The sequence below is a fragment of the Rhineura floridana genome, chromosome 5, assembly GCF_030035675.1.
Source record: "Rhineura floridana isolate rRhiFlo1 chromosome 5, rRhiFlo1.hap2, whole genome shotgun sequence".
Taxonomy (NCBI): domain Eukaryota; kingdom Metazoa; phylum Chordata; class Lepidosauria; order Squamata; family Rhineuridae; genus Rhineura; species Rhineura floridana.
This window is the reverse complement of record NC_084484.1, coordinates 104,697,136-104,714,118: the sequence shown is the minus strand read 5'-3', so window position 1 is coordinate 104,714,118 and position 16,983 is coordinate 104,697,136. Positions and strand designations below refer to the sequence as shown.

The 16,983-nt window shown below is 42.9% G+C and overlaps 1 pseudogene; it reads left to right on the top strand.

Annotated features, from left to right (window-relative positions):
- Positions 1-4,221: 4,221 nt before the first annotated feature.
- LOC133386087 (muscleblind-like protein 1) lies at positions 4,222-10,193 on the top strand (annotated as a pseudogene).
- Positions 10,194-16,983: the final 6,790 nt, after the last annotated feature.

Here is a 16,983-nt window from a genome sequence, read left to right as displayed (position 1 = left end):
TGGGTGCACGCAACATTATGCTGAGGTTAATCTCATAGGTCCAGCTCAGGACTTCTTGGCTGCCATGACAACCATGGGGCTGTCCTTAATATCTTCTGGACCAACTCATATGGCAGGACACATGCTCGATGTTGTGTTCTGTTCGGGACAGGAAGCCCGTGATCTGAGGGTGGAGGGGTTCTCGGTGACTCCATTGTCATGGTCAGATCATGACCTGATTAGGTTTAGGTTTAGACTTTGTGCCCCTGATAACCCCCACAGGAGTGATGGGCCGATTAAGATGGTTCGCCCCCGGAGATGTATGGATCCTGATGGTTTCTTGAGCGCTCTAGGGGATGTTCCCAGCATGGCTGGCATTACTGCTGAAGCCCTGGTCAACCTCTGGAATACAGAGGTGACCCGGGTGGTGGACACTATCGCTCCAAAGCACCCTCTCCCACCAGGGAAGGCCTGTAATACACCTTAGTTTACTCAAATCTTGGGCCTGATGAAACGGCAGGGACGATGGCTAGAACAACGATGGAGAAAAACTCAATCTGTCTTTGATCGAACACTGGTTAGAGCTCATTTTTGAGCCTACCATGTGGCAGTGATGGCGGCAAAAAATTATTACTTCTCTGCCACCATTGCATCTGCCCAGTGCCGTCTGGCGATGCTTTTTCAGGTGGTCTGAGGTCTTTTGGGATCTGGCCCAACAGCAGCCTCTGAACCATCAGTTGCTCACTGTGAAATGTTTGCGAGGCACTTCGCAGATAAAATTGCTCGCATTCGGATTGACCTGGACTCCTTGTTCATTACAGTCGTGCCAGATGTCCCCGTTGCTCCCTCTGGTCATTTTTCCATGGATACATTTCAGCTTGTAAAGCCTGAGGATGTGGACAGGATTCTGGGAGAAATTAGGGCCACTACATGCTCACTTGATCCTTGCCCATCCTGGCTAATTAAATCTGCCAGATTGGGAGTAGCTGGTTGGTTGACATATCTGATTAACACCTTCCTAAGGGAAGGCTCTATGCCAACGTTGTTGAAGGAGGCTGTGATTAGACCTGTGTTAAAAAAGCCTTCATTATATCCTGCAGATCTTAATAACTTCTGCCCAGTCTCTAATCTCCCCTTTCTTGGCAAGGTGATTGAGAAGGTGGTGGTGGCTCAACTCCAAGTTGGATGAATCAGATTATCTAGACCCTTTTCAATCAGGCTTCAGACCTGGTCATGGGACAGAGACTGCCCTGGTCGCCCTGCTTGATGACCTACGCCAGGCATCCGACAGGGGAGCGCATCCCTGTTGGTGCTGCTGGACCTCTCGGCGGCCTTTGATACCATCAGTCATGGTATCCTTCTGAGTCGTCTTGCTGGATGGGTCTAGGAGGCACTGTTCTACAGTGGCTCCATTCCTACCTAATGGACAGGACCCAGAAAATGGTGCTGGGAGACTACTGCCCGACCCCCCGGCTGTTGGCCTACAGGGTACCTCAGGGTTCCATTTTGTCTCCCATGCTCTTTAGCATTTATATGAAACCACTGGGAGAAGTCATCCAGAGATTTGGAGTGCAATGTCATCAATATGCTGATGACACTCAGCTCTATTTCTTCCTTCCATTTGATGGCAAGGTGGGACTGCTTATCCTAAACTGGTGCCTGGAGGCTGTGAAGGGCTGGATGTGGGTGAACAAACTGAAACTTAATCCAGACAAGATGGAAGTGTTGCTGGCCAAGGGAAAAACTGCCCCAGGGATAGGGTTGCAACCTGGGTGGGGTTGCACTCCCCTTGAAAAAGCAGGTCCGCAGTCTGGGAGTTCTTCTGGATCCTGCCCTGCTGCTGGAATATCAAGTGGCTGTGGTAGCCAGGGGTGCTTTCGGCCATCTCAAAATGGTCTACCAGCTGCATCTGTTCCTGGAAGCAGCTGACTTGGCCACGGTGACACATGCATTGGTGACATCGAGGCTTGATTACTGTAACGCACTCTATGTGGGGCTGCCTTTGAAAACAATTCAGAAACTACAGTTGGTCCAAAATGCAGCAGCCAGAAGGTTAACTGGAGCACAGCGCAGGGAGCATATCACCCCTGTACTTTATCGACTCCACTGGCTCCCAATTTGTTTCCGAGCCCAATTCAAAGTGCTGGTTTTGACCTTTAAAGCCCTAAATGCCCTTGGATCAGTGTGCTTAAGGGACCGCTTACGTCCATGTGTTCCTAGCCTGGATTTAAGATCATCTACCTCTGGTCTCCTCTGCGTGCCTGGAATGAAAGAAGTTAGACTGACAGGCACACGGGAAGGAGCCTTTTCAATTGTGGCTCCCAGACTTTGGAATTCCCTGCCCCAAGAAGTCCGCTTTGCTCCCTCCCTGATGGTCTTCCGGAAACTTGTAAAAACTATTTTGTTCCGGAGAGCCTTTGGTTGGGACTGATGGGTCAGCCTGACACTGTTTTAAGTTTTTTTATCTTTTATTTTTATCTTTTAAGTTCTTTTATTCTCACTTTCTTATATGTGTATGCACATATATACATGTATGTATGTTTGTATGTGTATGCATAATGCATTTTATGTATGTATGTGCATAATGCATTTTAGGTATTTTAATAGTATTTTATGCATTTTAATTTACTGTAATGTTTTGTGTTTTTATTGTGTATTTTATTATATATGTGTGCGATTTTATTGTAGCCGCCCTGAGTGCCCTGTTGTAGGGTAGAAGGGCAGGATAGAAATATTTTAAATAAATAAATAAATTATGAAGTTACTTTATACAGAGTCAAGCTACTGGTCTATCTAGCCCAGTACTGTCACTGCCTCTCCAAGGTCTCAGGCAGAGGTGTTTCCTAGCCCCGATACCTGGAAATACTAGGAATTAAGCCTACAACTTTCTGCATGCAAAGCATGTATTGATTGATTGATTGATTGATTGATTGTATTTATATACAGCCCCATAGCCAAAGCTCTCTGGGCGGTTTACAATAAGTAAAAACATTAAAAACAAATATACAAATTTAAAAACACATCTTTTAAAAACAATTTAAAACACAATTTAAAACACATGCTAAAATGCCTGGGAGAAGAGGAAAGTCTCGGTGCTGAAAAGATAAGTGTTCTCCCACTCAGATATCTACATCTTTCCATAGATATATACAGTATTTATTATTTATTTATTTATTTAACATTTGTATATCACCCCATAGCCAAAGCTCTCTGGGCGGTTTACAACAAATAATGGCACTGACCTGCAGAATAGTCTCCAGTGGACCTCAGGAGTGTCTCAATTTTTCACAAGATAAAACAGTGGGAGGTGAAATACACAGGTATGGCTTATTAAATTTATGATGTTTTAGCTGTGATACCCAATCAAGAAGCAATGAAATGTACTAAACCACATTATTATCAATAAAATACTTCTTGTGATATTTGGAAATGATGTTTTTTCAAAATACTTAGGCTTGTCTGCTTAAATGTATTTAAACAGATAAAAAACAGAACCCTTTCGCTGCCCCTTACCTTGTGCTTCAGTATAACTACATGATCTTCTGTAGATAAAAAGTTGTCAGAGTTGTCATTCCCACTGTGTTGAGAAATCGGGTGTTGGAGGCCCTACATGTCGGACACTTTGGTCTAGTGCGAATGAAGGCCCTGGGGCGCAGCTATGTATGGTGGCCCAAGATGGACAGCAAGATTAAAGAATGTGTCAAGAGATATGAGAAGTGTCAGCTTTCAAGACCAGCTCCACCACATGCCCCAGTGCACCAATGGGAATCGACAAAAATGCCATGCTCACGGCTTCATATTGACTTTGCAGGCCCTTTCCAGGGGCAAACCTTCTTGATTGTTGTTGATTCATACTCCACATGGTTAGAAGTGGTTCCGGTATCATCAATGACATCCTGTCTTGTTATCAAGACGGTATGCAGGCTTTTCACAACACAAGGGTTGCCAAACACCATTGTCTCAGACAATGGGGCTCAGTTCACTTCTGCAGAATTCTGCACATTCCTGGATAATGGACTGATTCAGCATGTCACTTCAGCCCCTTTTCATCCAGCAACCAATGGCCAGGCTGAGAGGATGGCCAGGACAACAAAGGATGCATTGAAACGGATTGTTGAAGGTGACTGGGACTGACGTCTTGCAAGTTTTCTCCTGACACAACACATCACACCTTGTGCCACAACTGGAAGGAGCCCAGCTGAACTACTAATGAACAGACAACTAACGACTCTGCTTGATCGGATGCATCCTGACTTGACTGAGGACCGACCAAGGGAGTCCGTTGCAGTTCCAAAACCAGCACGAGTGTTCACCCCAGATGACCTGGTGTATGTCAGGAACTACGGTGCTGGTGCAACATGCATTCCTGCCACTGTGACCCAAGCTACGGGACCGTTGCCCTACAGGGCTCAAACACCAGACGGCCATGTGTTACGTCAACACGTGGACCAGATGAGAGGACGAAGCCCAGCTCTATCAGTTCTCTCTGAGAGTGCTGGCAATACCCAGGTGGGAAGAGACAATGAGCCAGTGGCTGCTCCAGACGCCAGACAAGAGCAGTTGCGCCTGGACCCTGAAGTGGACCAGCATGAAGCAGAACCAAATGGGGAACTAGGTGATGCACTAGCAGCTTCAATGCAAGACTGTCATCGATCAACCCGCACTAGGGCTCGTCCCAAGTATCTTCAGGACTGTGAGAGCTATTGGGGAGGGGTGTAGTGTATTGGACCTCCAGGCTTGCCATACCAGGAACTGCTGAGTCATCCCCAGGTTGTGGCAGTTTCAATTTCCAGTCCTGCCTTACAAGCAGCACCATGTTGTGGCCTTGTTCTCTTCATATCATTAGTTAGTAAAGTTCTTGTTATTGTAGATCCTCTGTGTGGCCTTTTACTTCAGAGTATGGCTATTTGAGAGCACAGAATTTACTCAAACATATGAACTGAGTAAAACATACTGACGATAAACACCTTAATCCTAAGCAAATAGTTTGACAGAGAAGTCAAGGACAATTCATTTTAAAAACATGGCTCTTTCAATTATTAGCTTTTCCATCAGTGCTTTGATTTTTAAATTTTTTTAAAAAACACATTGTTCAGGGCCTCTGTCTCAGAATGGAAAAACATTTTTTTTCCAGGAAACATTTTACTGAAGCTTCAATGCTGCTAGGGCACTTTTCAATTATTCTGTTTATCCCCTTTGAAAGGCTCTGTATTTAGGCTATTAAACAGCACACATCATAGTTTCTGGAGGTTGGATAAAGGTCATTAATTTAAGACCTAGAAAATAGAGATTAAATGCATAAAATGGGACTATGAAAGTGAATCAGTTTGTATGGGTTATATCAAGACTGTATTTGTGACAACTAAGTCTCATTGATTTCAGTGGGAACTAAGTTCAATCATGACAAACTTGCCTGATTGATTTCAATGGGACCTAAGTTTTTTTTGTGGTTTTTGCACTGCAGTTGCATGAAGGTTGGGGCAGTGAGAATGCCGCTGTGATGGAGGTAAGTGACAAGTCCCATCTTTTTTTTCTCTCCCCCCCTTTTTGGGGTTTTTTTTTTTTAATTTCTTGGCTTCTTCTCTCAACAATGCCTTTGTCGATCTGTCTAGGATCTGATTGTTGCCTCTGGAAGGAAATGTGAGAGGTTGGTACTAAGAAGTGCCTTTCCTGACGTCTCTGCTGCTTGGAAACATTTCTAGAGTAGTCTCTGGTTTTTGCCTTGCTTGCTGCCAGCTAGACTGCAACGACAGCACATCCACCCTCCACCTCTAGCCCAGCCACCCCCTCCCTTCATTTCTACTTATAATCGGGAGAAAAGCTCTAAGCATCAGGCATTGCCCTAGGCTGCTTTATTCATTCTCATAGAAATAATAATAATAAAAAAGTTTGCTGGAAAAGTGAGATAATCTTCTGCCAGAAAGGAAAAAAATCAAAGAGAGGAGGGGGGGAAAACACCACAATTTCTCAAATTGTCTCTCTCTAAACTGCTGCATCTGTCTGTGCCAACCTAATCAATACCAATTGCACCACACACACAGAGAGATCAAAATCAAATAACAATAATAATAATTACAAATTGAGCTGCATGGAGATCCCTTTCAGACAACTTTTCCTGAGAGCAGCTTGGGAATTCTGTGTCTAAGGGGCTGCCATGTTTTGTGCCTTGCATTTTGGTCTCCAGTTTGGCACTCAGAATGGGTTACTGAGAGCACAAGGCTTGATCCAGGCCATACTGTTGCGCGCCACCCCATCTCCTGAGATTTCCAGGGGTCCTTGCGCTCGCCCAGGGTTTGGTTTCCTTGGGAAGAAGGTCAGCAGAGACTGTGGTGTCTTTATAAAATATGGTTTCACATACACACATTCCAACAAGAGCTAAGGATGGAGGGGTTCAAGGTATCAGCAATCCAATATCCAGCTTTCCATCAAGGTTACAGCAGGCATCCCAAAGCCATGGTTCAGAGAGCCAGTCTCTCTGCCTGCCTCCAGTTCCCAGCCTTTCTCAGACACACTAAAAATACAAGCTTCTCCTTGGCCCTAGGAGGGGGGGCACTCTCCTGAAGAGTTTCAATGACAAAAGGATCTGCCTGGCCCATTCACCAGTTGACGGGCACCTGATAGACCCATTAACCCACCTGGCCACTCTATTAGATTAACAAAAGAAACTCAGCAGAGTGGGTTTCTCACCCCCAGGCGCAAGTCTCCAAATCAAAGGCTGGATGGGAACTCATAGGAATTATCCATCTCAACCCCCCAAACTCACAACAATACTTTCAAATGCTCATTTTTCTTACAATCTTAGCATTTCTCTACGTTCCCAAAACAACCCCTCTTTTGATTGATAGTTCCACATTGTGACTTTAGTTGGAAATCTATTCCTTGCTGTTGCAACAACACAATTTTACTTCTTTTAACGTTGGGTTTGAGGAAGTATTTTGGAGGTGACATTTTTCATCGTTTCCTGTCTAATCAGTTTGGCCTCTTTTTTAAAAAAATTGTTTCATTGACAATTTTAACTACCTGTAAAAATGTAAACATTGCTGTAAGTGTCACACCAATCCGGGACACAATATGGCTAACACTGGAAGTGTGTTGAAAGTTCCAAAGAGGGACTTGCTCACAACCAGATATGGAATGTAACTTTGCACATCCACCAAAAAGCTGTCAAGTTGAAAATGGACGAGTAATCGCCTGCTTTGATTCATTGAAAGGACGATGCTCAAGGGAGAATTGCAAATATCGTCACCTGCCACCACACTTGAAAACATAGTTGGGAGATCAATAACCTGATTCAGCAGATGAACATGGACATGCTGGCGCAGCAAATGCAACTAGCCAATGCCATGATTCCTGGTGCCCCATTACAACCAGTGAACCATATGCCTCAGACATTCCAAAAAAGAGGGAGGGGAAGGGATCTCCAGTAGGGCCCCACTCATATGGCGGGTTACGTTCCAGACCCCTGCCTAAAAGCTGAACTCCGTCAATAAAATGGCACCCGACGCCTGAAAAACGCCATAAAAGCGGAACAAGCGCCATATGAGTGGGGCCTTACTCTAATTGAAAGCTGCCGTATTAGCGGAACACCAAAAAGCAGGGCCCTACTGTATTTCATCGACACTGATTCCATTTGTCAATACCAAACACTAAAGCCAATGTTTTCAGTTGCACCAAACTTAGCCACCAATGCTCCAACAGCCTTTAACCCCTGCTTGGGGCCTGTCTTGCCTGTCTTGATCCCAGCAGAGATCCTGCCAACAGGGCCAATGCTGGTTGTGGGGAATCTTGGTGTGCCAGTTCCTGCTGCTGCTGCTCCTGCAGCAGCACAAAAGCTAATGAGGACAGACAGATTGGAGGTAGGAAATCACACATTATAACTTCAGTTGTGAAGCTCCCAACCACCCAGCCTCAGCATTGCCAGTCTTGTAATGGTAGCACCCCATGTTTAAACAAGAACCCCATGTTCTTATTTAAGAAAGTAGTCACCCTGCGATTCAAGGAAAACACTTTGCACAGATGGTGATGTAATAATGCAGCCTTCCCCGACCTGGTGCCTTCCAGATGTTTGATACTGCAGCTCCCATCAGCCCCAGCCAGCATGGCCATCCTGGCTGGGGCTGGTGGGAGCTGTAGTCCAGGACATCTGGAGAACACCAGGGCCGAGGAATGCTAAATATTGCATCCATAATGCTTCTAATTAATTTTTGAAAGAAGAATCCACTTCAGCTCCGACATGAAACATTATTATCCCTAAGAACACTCACACAAAAGGAGATCTCTGTGGGCAATTCTATGCAGAGCTGGGCACACTTAAGCCTCTGCATAGGATCAGGCTATAGATTTTCCAGTATTGTAAAGGGTTACGCGAATCTCTTGGTTTGAACACTGAATTCTTTATGTAGCCTTGTGTCTGCATAATCTGCATAATGTATGAGTGGTTGGTTGATATGTTTGAGGTAGTGAATGATGGCAGTGGTTGCATGGACTAGATGGTGAATGGTTGTATTGTGATATGTAGGTTGTTATTTATATTATACTGCTTTTAATACTGACTTTTATATTGTGTTTATGTGCATATATATTGTTCATGTATTTTGCTTTGTAAATTAATTTGATATGGTTTTTATTGTACATTGTGTATTCTATTGTAAACCGCTTTGAAATATTTCAGATAGTGAGCGGTCTATAAATGGAAATATCATCATCGTCATCATCAACTAACATGTCAGGAAGGATTCAACACTATGTGTTTTTATTTCATGTTTATAAACCATTCTGGGGATTATGGTTAAAGAACAGAGTTTAAATAAATAATAATTTTTATAGTTTATAGATAGTTTATAGTTTACAGATAGTGTAATTTTGATGTGTCATTAAAAGCATAACTGATCTCAGCAATTAAAGAACATAGGAGCTTAGGGTTGCCAGATTAGAAGCATCCCAAACCCTGAGATTTCAGGGGTGAGCCCTAATGATGTCATGAGGGCTGGGCCCTAGTGATGTCATTAAGCATGATATGTTAAGCATCAATCACACTTGTTGTGAGTTGGATGTGCTTTAATCTATTATGTGGATCTGCATTACTTCATAAACCTTGCCTGCGTATAAATTGTTTTAATTATTTTTTAATGGAAATCAGCTAGAAAGCTTACTTGGTGACCATGGGTTAATCACCATCTCTCAGCCTAATCTGCCCCTCAGGGTGAAAACAATGGAGGGGACCATGACCACCCCAAGCAACAAGGGCACACTTAAAATGTAGAGGAAATAATAATGTACAACCATAGTATGAAATCAGATACATATTGAGACATAGTATGAATAAATATTTGTATAAGCATGCATGTCAAATATGTAATTATTTACATAACCTGTGAAGATATTTATAGTGCAATCCTATGCATTTTTACTCAGAAGCAAGTCCCAATATATTCAAACAGGGAAGCATGCACAGGACTGCAACCTCAAATGATAAGGAACTTCACTCACCCAACCCAAAATTCAGAATCATGCCACTTTAACCTGTTTTCAACTGTTTTATATTTGTTTTATAGTTATTGGATTTTAAATGTGTTTATTCTTGTGTGCTGTTTGGTTTCCAACCCTACCTCAGGGGGTTGTTGGAAAGATTCCATATACACACACACTGGAGATGTAAAAATATATGCACCCTATATAGTAATTTATTGTCAAAACCAGTTGGTCATTGCAGAATGTGGGTTTTTTTAAAAAAAAATCAGTATTAAGTTTCCTACCAAATAAAAGCATTGACCTTTGGGTGAAAGGCAGGTAATAAATTCTAATTCTAATAATAATTCTAAGTAAGCCCTGCCTAGCTGATTAAAAAAAAAAGATTGGAGGGGGAGAGGAAGATTTACAATTCTTTGCTACGTTCACTCAAAAGTCTCATTGATTTACAACACAATCCTAACCATGTCGACTCAAAAATAAGCCCTACTGAATTCAATGGGGTTTACTTCCGGGTACTGTATGTGGGATTAGCATTGCGGCTTTACTCCCAGAAAAGTGGGTAATGGATTAAAATTTCATATTGGGAAGGTTTTCAAAACAGGCTATGAATTAGACAAATAAACTGCCCTCTTCAACAGCCCAGTAAAATTTAAATTTATTTGACTCCTTATAATTAGAAAAGTATAACATATTATACACTCAGTCAACTTCTGATGTGCAGACAAACAGGAAAAGGAAACTTTTCAAGAATTGCAATGGGTTCTAGCTCTTGCTGGGGGTCAGCAAATCTCTTATCAATCACAACCCTGATTTTACTTATTGGCTAAAAACCAAAGGGTGGGGATTAGAGCAGCTGGCTTCTAATAGACATTGTTTGTGTGGGGGGGTGACGTTTTAATGTTTATCTCTTGAACCAGACCACCTAGAAACTTAATATTTTTTTTTAAAAAATGAAAACTAAGACTCTGGAGATTAAGGTGACTTACCTGGAGACCCAGAGAAGATCCCAAAAACTGGAGTCTCCAGGAAAAAACCAGGGGCCTGACAACCCTATTAAGTCTTCTATAGCTTCTAAGTGGTAATTAAGACAATGAAAGAAAGATGATAGCAGGTATAAAACTGAAAATTATTGCATGTATTTATTTTTACAATAGTCTCAGGGCAGAAAATATATGCACATTTAATACAGAGAATTAATGACATAAAACTAAACAAAATACAATCTGCATCAATACAATTACAATAAAAACCAGAGGCAGTGACAGCAAAACAAGGCACTCTCAATCCTCCAGTTCATCTCACCCCTCCCAAAAGGCCTTGACAAAGAGATGCATCTTCACGCAGGCCCCATCTGCACTATATATTCAAAGCAGTATCATACCACTTTAAACAATCTTGGCTAAAGAATTGTGGAAACTGTCATTTTTTAAGGGTGCTAAGAGGAGACCCCTATTCTCCTCACACAGCTACAATTTCCAGAGTGCCCTTAATAAACTACAGTTCCCAGGATTCTTTGGGGGAAGCCATGACTGTTTAAAGTGGGATGATACTGCTTTAAATGTATAGTGCAGATGGGGCCCCATTGGTGAAAGAAAAACATTGTTGGCGCATGATGAACCTCCATAAGCATGACCCCCTGGGAAAAACACCCCCCCATACTGGCCCCCACACCATGGGCATCATTAGACATGGGAACATGCCAGGCCTGGCCTCCAAGAGGTCTTCTGTATCTTTAAAAGTTGTGGAGGGGGAGGGGAATTTCACCTTGTGGTTTTTCCCGTTACAGAGTTGCAAGAACACCTGCACTTGGCTGACCTTCTCTTCTCCTAAAGATACAGGATCAGGATCAGGCCATGGACCTGGCAACCCTAGTAACAACTATTCTAATTCTGAGTTCCATCAGATCCCAGAATCCACTTCAAAAGAAGCTAAGTATATGCACTATCTCAGAAGATATGCACACCTCTCTCTCTGTCTATACATGAGTATTATAAACAGCATGTGGTTTAGGCTGTAATCCTAAACACACTTACCTTGGAATATACCCCATTAATCACAGTACTTCTGAGTAGACAAGCATAGGAATGTTTTGTACAGCTGTCATTCCATCCACCCCGAATAATAAATGTCATTGTCATTTCAACACAACATGACATAGTATTATTGTTAGGGCTAAATATTGCTGTATATATTACTTTGTCTTACGCAAGCAGAACCGGTCACTATCTGCTAACTGAATATTTTTTGTGCCTAACATTAGACCTCAGGTTTCATGCAAAATCATGAGCTCATAAAACCTCACAAATAGAATTCTGTTCTTGGCCACTGCCATTTTCCAATGTTTGTAGCAGACCTGGATTCATTTTAAATCAGCAAGCATGATTCTTTGCTGAAGCTAATTTTTCCTGGCCACCCAAAAGCAAACTGAAGAATTGGAGTTGATCTTCATCTTTGGCAACAACATAATATTGGCCCACCAAGTTAGTCAGCACACTATTGGTTGTTATGGTGTTACAAGAAATACTTTGTCCTGTGTGTATTCTGAAAATGTACTGATATCTTGAGATTATTGCATAGATGGTTTAGTAGTAGCAGTACTACTACTACTACTACTACTACTACTACTAGTAGTAGTAGTAGTAGTAGTAGTATATATATTCCATCTAGGGTTGCCAGGTCATGGCCTGAGACTGATCCTGTATCTTTAGGAGAAGAGAAAGTCAGCCAAGTGCAGGTGTTCTTGCAACTCTGTAATGGGAAAAACCACAAGGTGCAATTCTCCCTTCCCCCTGCACAACTTTTAAAGATACAGAAGACCTCTTGGTTGCCAGGCCCAGCCTCCAAGAGGTCTTCTGTATCTTTAAAAGTTGTGCAGGGGGCAGGGAGAATTCCACCTTGTGGTTTTTCCCATTACGGTGTTGCAAAAACACCTGCACGTGGCTGACTTTCTCTTCTCCTAACGATACAGGATCAGTCTCAGGCCAAGAACCTGGCAACCCTACTCTTAAGATACCATAACCTAGTTTTGCATGACAGTTCCAGAGATCAGGGAGCAGGTTTTTGTCTATGTTTGGATATGATTTGACACCACTTTGAAGATAGCAGAGTGAACTTTTCAAAACTGCACTGATCTTAACTACTGATTTCAAAACTGCACTGACCTTTTTGGTTTCTTAGAATTCCCAAACAATGCCGGGTGCAAAGTTGTTTGTAAATACAGAAATGTCCATGGTGCTTTACAGAATACAGGTCCCTGTCCAAAGGTTCTGCAATCAATAACCTGATACAAGGAGACATTAGAAGAGGTGGGAAATGGATACTGAGATAAAAGGAAAAGAATATTGTTTTAGTTCCATATACTTATATTTAGTTTATAAAGGGCCTAAGGACTATGTGTATGCCAAAGAATTCACAGAAAAGGTGGGTCTTGAGGAGAAATATGAAGGAAGAAGATCCCTTTCATTGCCAGTCTTTGAAATAACTGCACTACTCAAAAAAGTGGGACAAAAAAACAGAAAGGCAGTAAGGTAAAGAGGAAATGGGTACTCTGTAGTACGACTTCTTTGTAGGAGTTGGTGCTTCTAATGACTGAAACAAATGTGTGTTTCACAGTAAAGACCAATGGTGGGACTTCTGGGGCCCTCCAGATATTGCTGGACCACAACTTCCATGATCCCTGATTATTGGCCATACTGGTTGGGGCTGTTGGGAGTCCAACATCTGGAGGGGCACTGGTTCCCCCTGCCCAGACAAAAGAACATGTGGTAATATATGTGTGTAGGGGAGATCCTGTGAGTTAGAATTCAACCAATCAAGGCACAGTTCCACTTGTAGAACTTTGGGATAAATGTGGATAAGAGTCGCACAGGCAATCTGCTGTACACCAGCAAAGTCAACTGAAAGTGTGTACACCTGAGTTTTGCCCTTGTTGATAGCCACCCCTGAATGTTGTGTTTCAACTGGATAAGTCCCCACGGTCTTTTGTGGGCTACAGGCAGAAATGTACTTTCCATCACCACTACTGTATCTCCATCAAGAAGATGTTGTGGTGGGCCAAGTGTTCCTTTTCCACCTGTTACAGCTTGTAACGTCACTGGAGTCATGTTCTCTCTCTCCCCAACCCATGTTTTCTACTCTTCTAGGTACAGGCCATGATGTACTGCAACAAGTGGGAGCCTGTTAAGTTGCACTCCTGTGCCTTTAGCCCTAGATGACAAGTAGAAATTCAAAGGGCAAAGCCTCTCTCATTACTGCATTTTTGCCTGTTCAATTCTACACATCACAAGAGATTTAAATGTAAGAGAACCCTTTAAAAATGTGAGAACACTTAAGCCAAAAAAAATCTTCCCCCATCTTTGCTTCGGTTTTGGGGTGTGGATGGGATGCCGTTAACTTAGTTAACAGCAGGTCCAGGATCATCTGGAGTTGAACCCCTCAAAGTTCATCAAAAGCAACCGGGAAATCCGGTCTGCAGACAAAAGAACTTTCCATAGAGGCAGAACACAAGTGGAGTGACAGCGGCCTAAGCTTGCGCTAAAATGTGAAACCCGCCATTGGCTCCAATACTATGTGTGGGAGAGTAATGCTATAGATCAGAACTATCAATATGAACTATGACACCATGTGACTCTAAATGTTGTACTTCTATGGTCAACCGAGTATTTTCTGTAGCCATTTCCAGCCTGAATCCCTGGCTGTTGGTTCTTTCAGCTGAAGGTCGGTTGAACCTATAGTGAAATCAATTCGGAGAGGAAGGAGCTTTAATACCGCAAGCTTGCCGTTGGTCTTTTCGTGACATACGCGGGTGCATGTGGAATGACAGCTGGCTTCTCCTTCTGGCCCTGCCTCTGCCTGTGTGACTCGTTATCAACCACAAAGATAGGAAAAGGCAGCTATACCGGTTTGTTGTCCTCAACACCTGCCCGATTCTGTTGTGGTGGGCATGGTGAGAGCGGGGACCAGGGCCGGCTCCAGGCATGCCAGGGCCCTTGGGCACCAGCCTGCCCTGGGCCCCAGTACTCCCCTTCTGTGATTCGCAGCAGGATTGGTACTGCTGATAGCAGGGCGGGAGATCCTGCCATTCCCCCGCTCTACTTACCTTTCTCTGTGCTGTTTTTTCAGCGGCGCGCACTGCATGTGCAGCTTTGCCATCAATCAAGATGGCGTCCGAGGTTTCCCTAAGGGACTGAAGCCTCTGCCGCCATCTGGTTGATGGCACACATGCGTGCTACATGGACGCATTGCTGCCATCAACCGAGATGGCGGCAGAGGCTTCAGCCCCATAGGGAAACCTTGGCCACCATCTTGATTGATGGCAAACCTGTGCGCATGCAGTGCGCACAGCCGCAAAAAGCAGCAGAGAGGAAGGTAGGTGAAGCGGGGGAATAGCGGGCGGTTCTGAAGCTCCTGCCCTGCTATCCATGGCAGCAATCCTGCCGCGGATTGCGGAAGGGGAGCGCAGGGGCCCTGCATGGGCCCTTTGGCCAGTGCCCCACCTGGCTGCCCTTTAGAACCGGCCCTGACTTTGAAGTTCTAGGCATGGATATTCTAGTCCTATCTATAGCCAGGAAAGGCCAGTGCAAAGCTCATGGATTTTGCTCAGCCAAATCACAAACATCTATTAAAGGATGGTGGGCTATACATGAACCAATGCACTGAAGGTTTTGGGGAGCTCTTAAGAGCGTGGCCAAGCACACAGAAAATATTTGAGCACTTCTGGAAATACGTGCAGGCCCTAGAAGAGGTCAATAATCTACAGAAAGCGTCTTCATGTACTTCCCAAGTATTTGCACCATGAAAAGATTATTATTATTATTATATAATCTCTCCATTTAAAATGATTATTCTAATATCGTTTATAAGTCTTGTTCCAGATTATATACCTCTTTGGGTTCTTTTAAAGCTTCTCACTGATGTGAACTTGCCAGCAATTCCCTCAGTGTTTGAAAGAGTAGCGATGACCATGTTCTCAGTTGTGAGAAAACAGTGACTTGGAAGCCTGCAGAGTACAAGGAATAATTAAAAAGCAAAGATGATGGACTAGTAGAGGACTGTGGAAGGGAATCCACTTTTATGTCTGTAGAACATATTTCTTTAAGACAGAATTTCCTCTGTATGGATTTGTGAGGCAGATGTTGGACATAAGAGTGCACGAGTCCATAAGATACTGTTTATCAAAGAGTCTTTATGTCTTTTATTCAGACACCGAATATGATGGGGTGGCAAAACAGAACACAAATAAGTTTGGAAAGTCATAAGTATGGAACACTCATAAATATGGAAAAACCAAACTTTCCTTTCCCATCTTCAAGGAAAGGACTAGCTAAATGAGATCACATATCTATTGAGGTATAAAGACTTTCAGAGAATCAGTTATACATGGTTGCCAGAGAAGAGAACTAGAACTAAGGTCAATAATTCATCACATAAGTGCATGTAATCTGTATCTCACATATTTTAGTGACTAACACTTTTATTGTGTGCTATCTGCCTACAACATGTTCTTTTAGTTGAAGACGCCACTTTGTTATTGTTGGCTTGTAACGGCAGTTGGACCTTGACTTCTGAATTGTCTATTGCTCCCACAGTGAGTCTGAGGCCCAGCCTAAACAGTAATTGTACTGTTACAAGAACCAACTATAATTGTTGCAAACTATTTTGCTGCTATCGCTTTGTACCAAGTTTCATGTTCCCGATTCCTACCTGGTCAAGGTCCTTAGAGAAAGACTATGGTACGAAATTCTAGAAAGGTAGTCATGTTAGCCAAATTAGCAGAGTCTTCTGGCATTTTAAAGATGAACAGATTTTTGTTAAAACTTATAAGCCACAATGAACATGGTAGAAAAATCATGCTACAATAAATCAATTACAGCACAGTCACATGCCACAATACTCTTTATTGTTATTGTACCAAATGTACACATTAGAGCAGATAAGTAAATCCAAATCCAAAATTGTATATGAAATCAATTTTTTGTGTGAACTTTCACACTTGCTATGTGTTACAGAAGTGGGAAAATACACGCAGCACATGCATGTCTGTGCCTTTGCTAACCCTACAGTCATTTCCCTCAACAAAAGCACACATTTCCTAAATAAGCCACATGATGGCAGTCTGGCTACGTTAAAGATTAACATCACCCTATTTTTCTCATGCACTGAGTCAGATTGTAACTCTTACAGCAAGGCTGCACAACTTGTTACCAAGTCGTACTAGCGCCCCACCAGCTATGTATGTAACCCCCCCAGGGCTTCAGCATCATCCTGTGTCCACAACCTGTCTGGAGCTGCAAAAAACTGGGAGATTATAAGCAGCAGGCAAGCCACAGTACATAGCTGTTGGTAGTCTAATGTGGCCTTGGTGACTCACATGTTCTACACACTTCAGCTGCTTCAACATTGGGCACTTACTGTGCAACAGCCATTGTTTGTTCTTTCACTTTTTATAGGGCATCTGCAATGACATAGCAATCACAGTGTCCTCTTTTTTTTCCCCTGTTCAGGTTCCATTTTTTTCTTCAGAGTTCAGAAAAT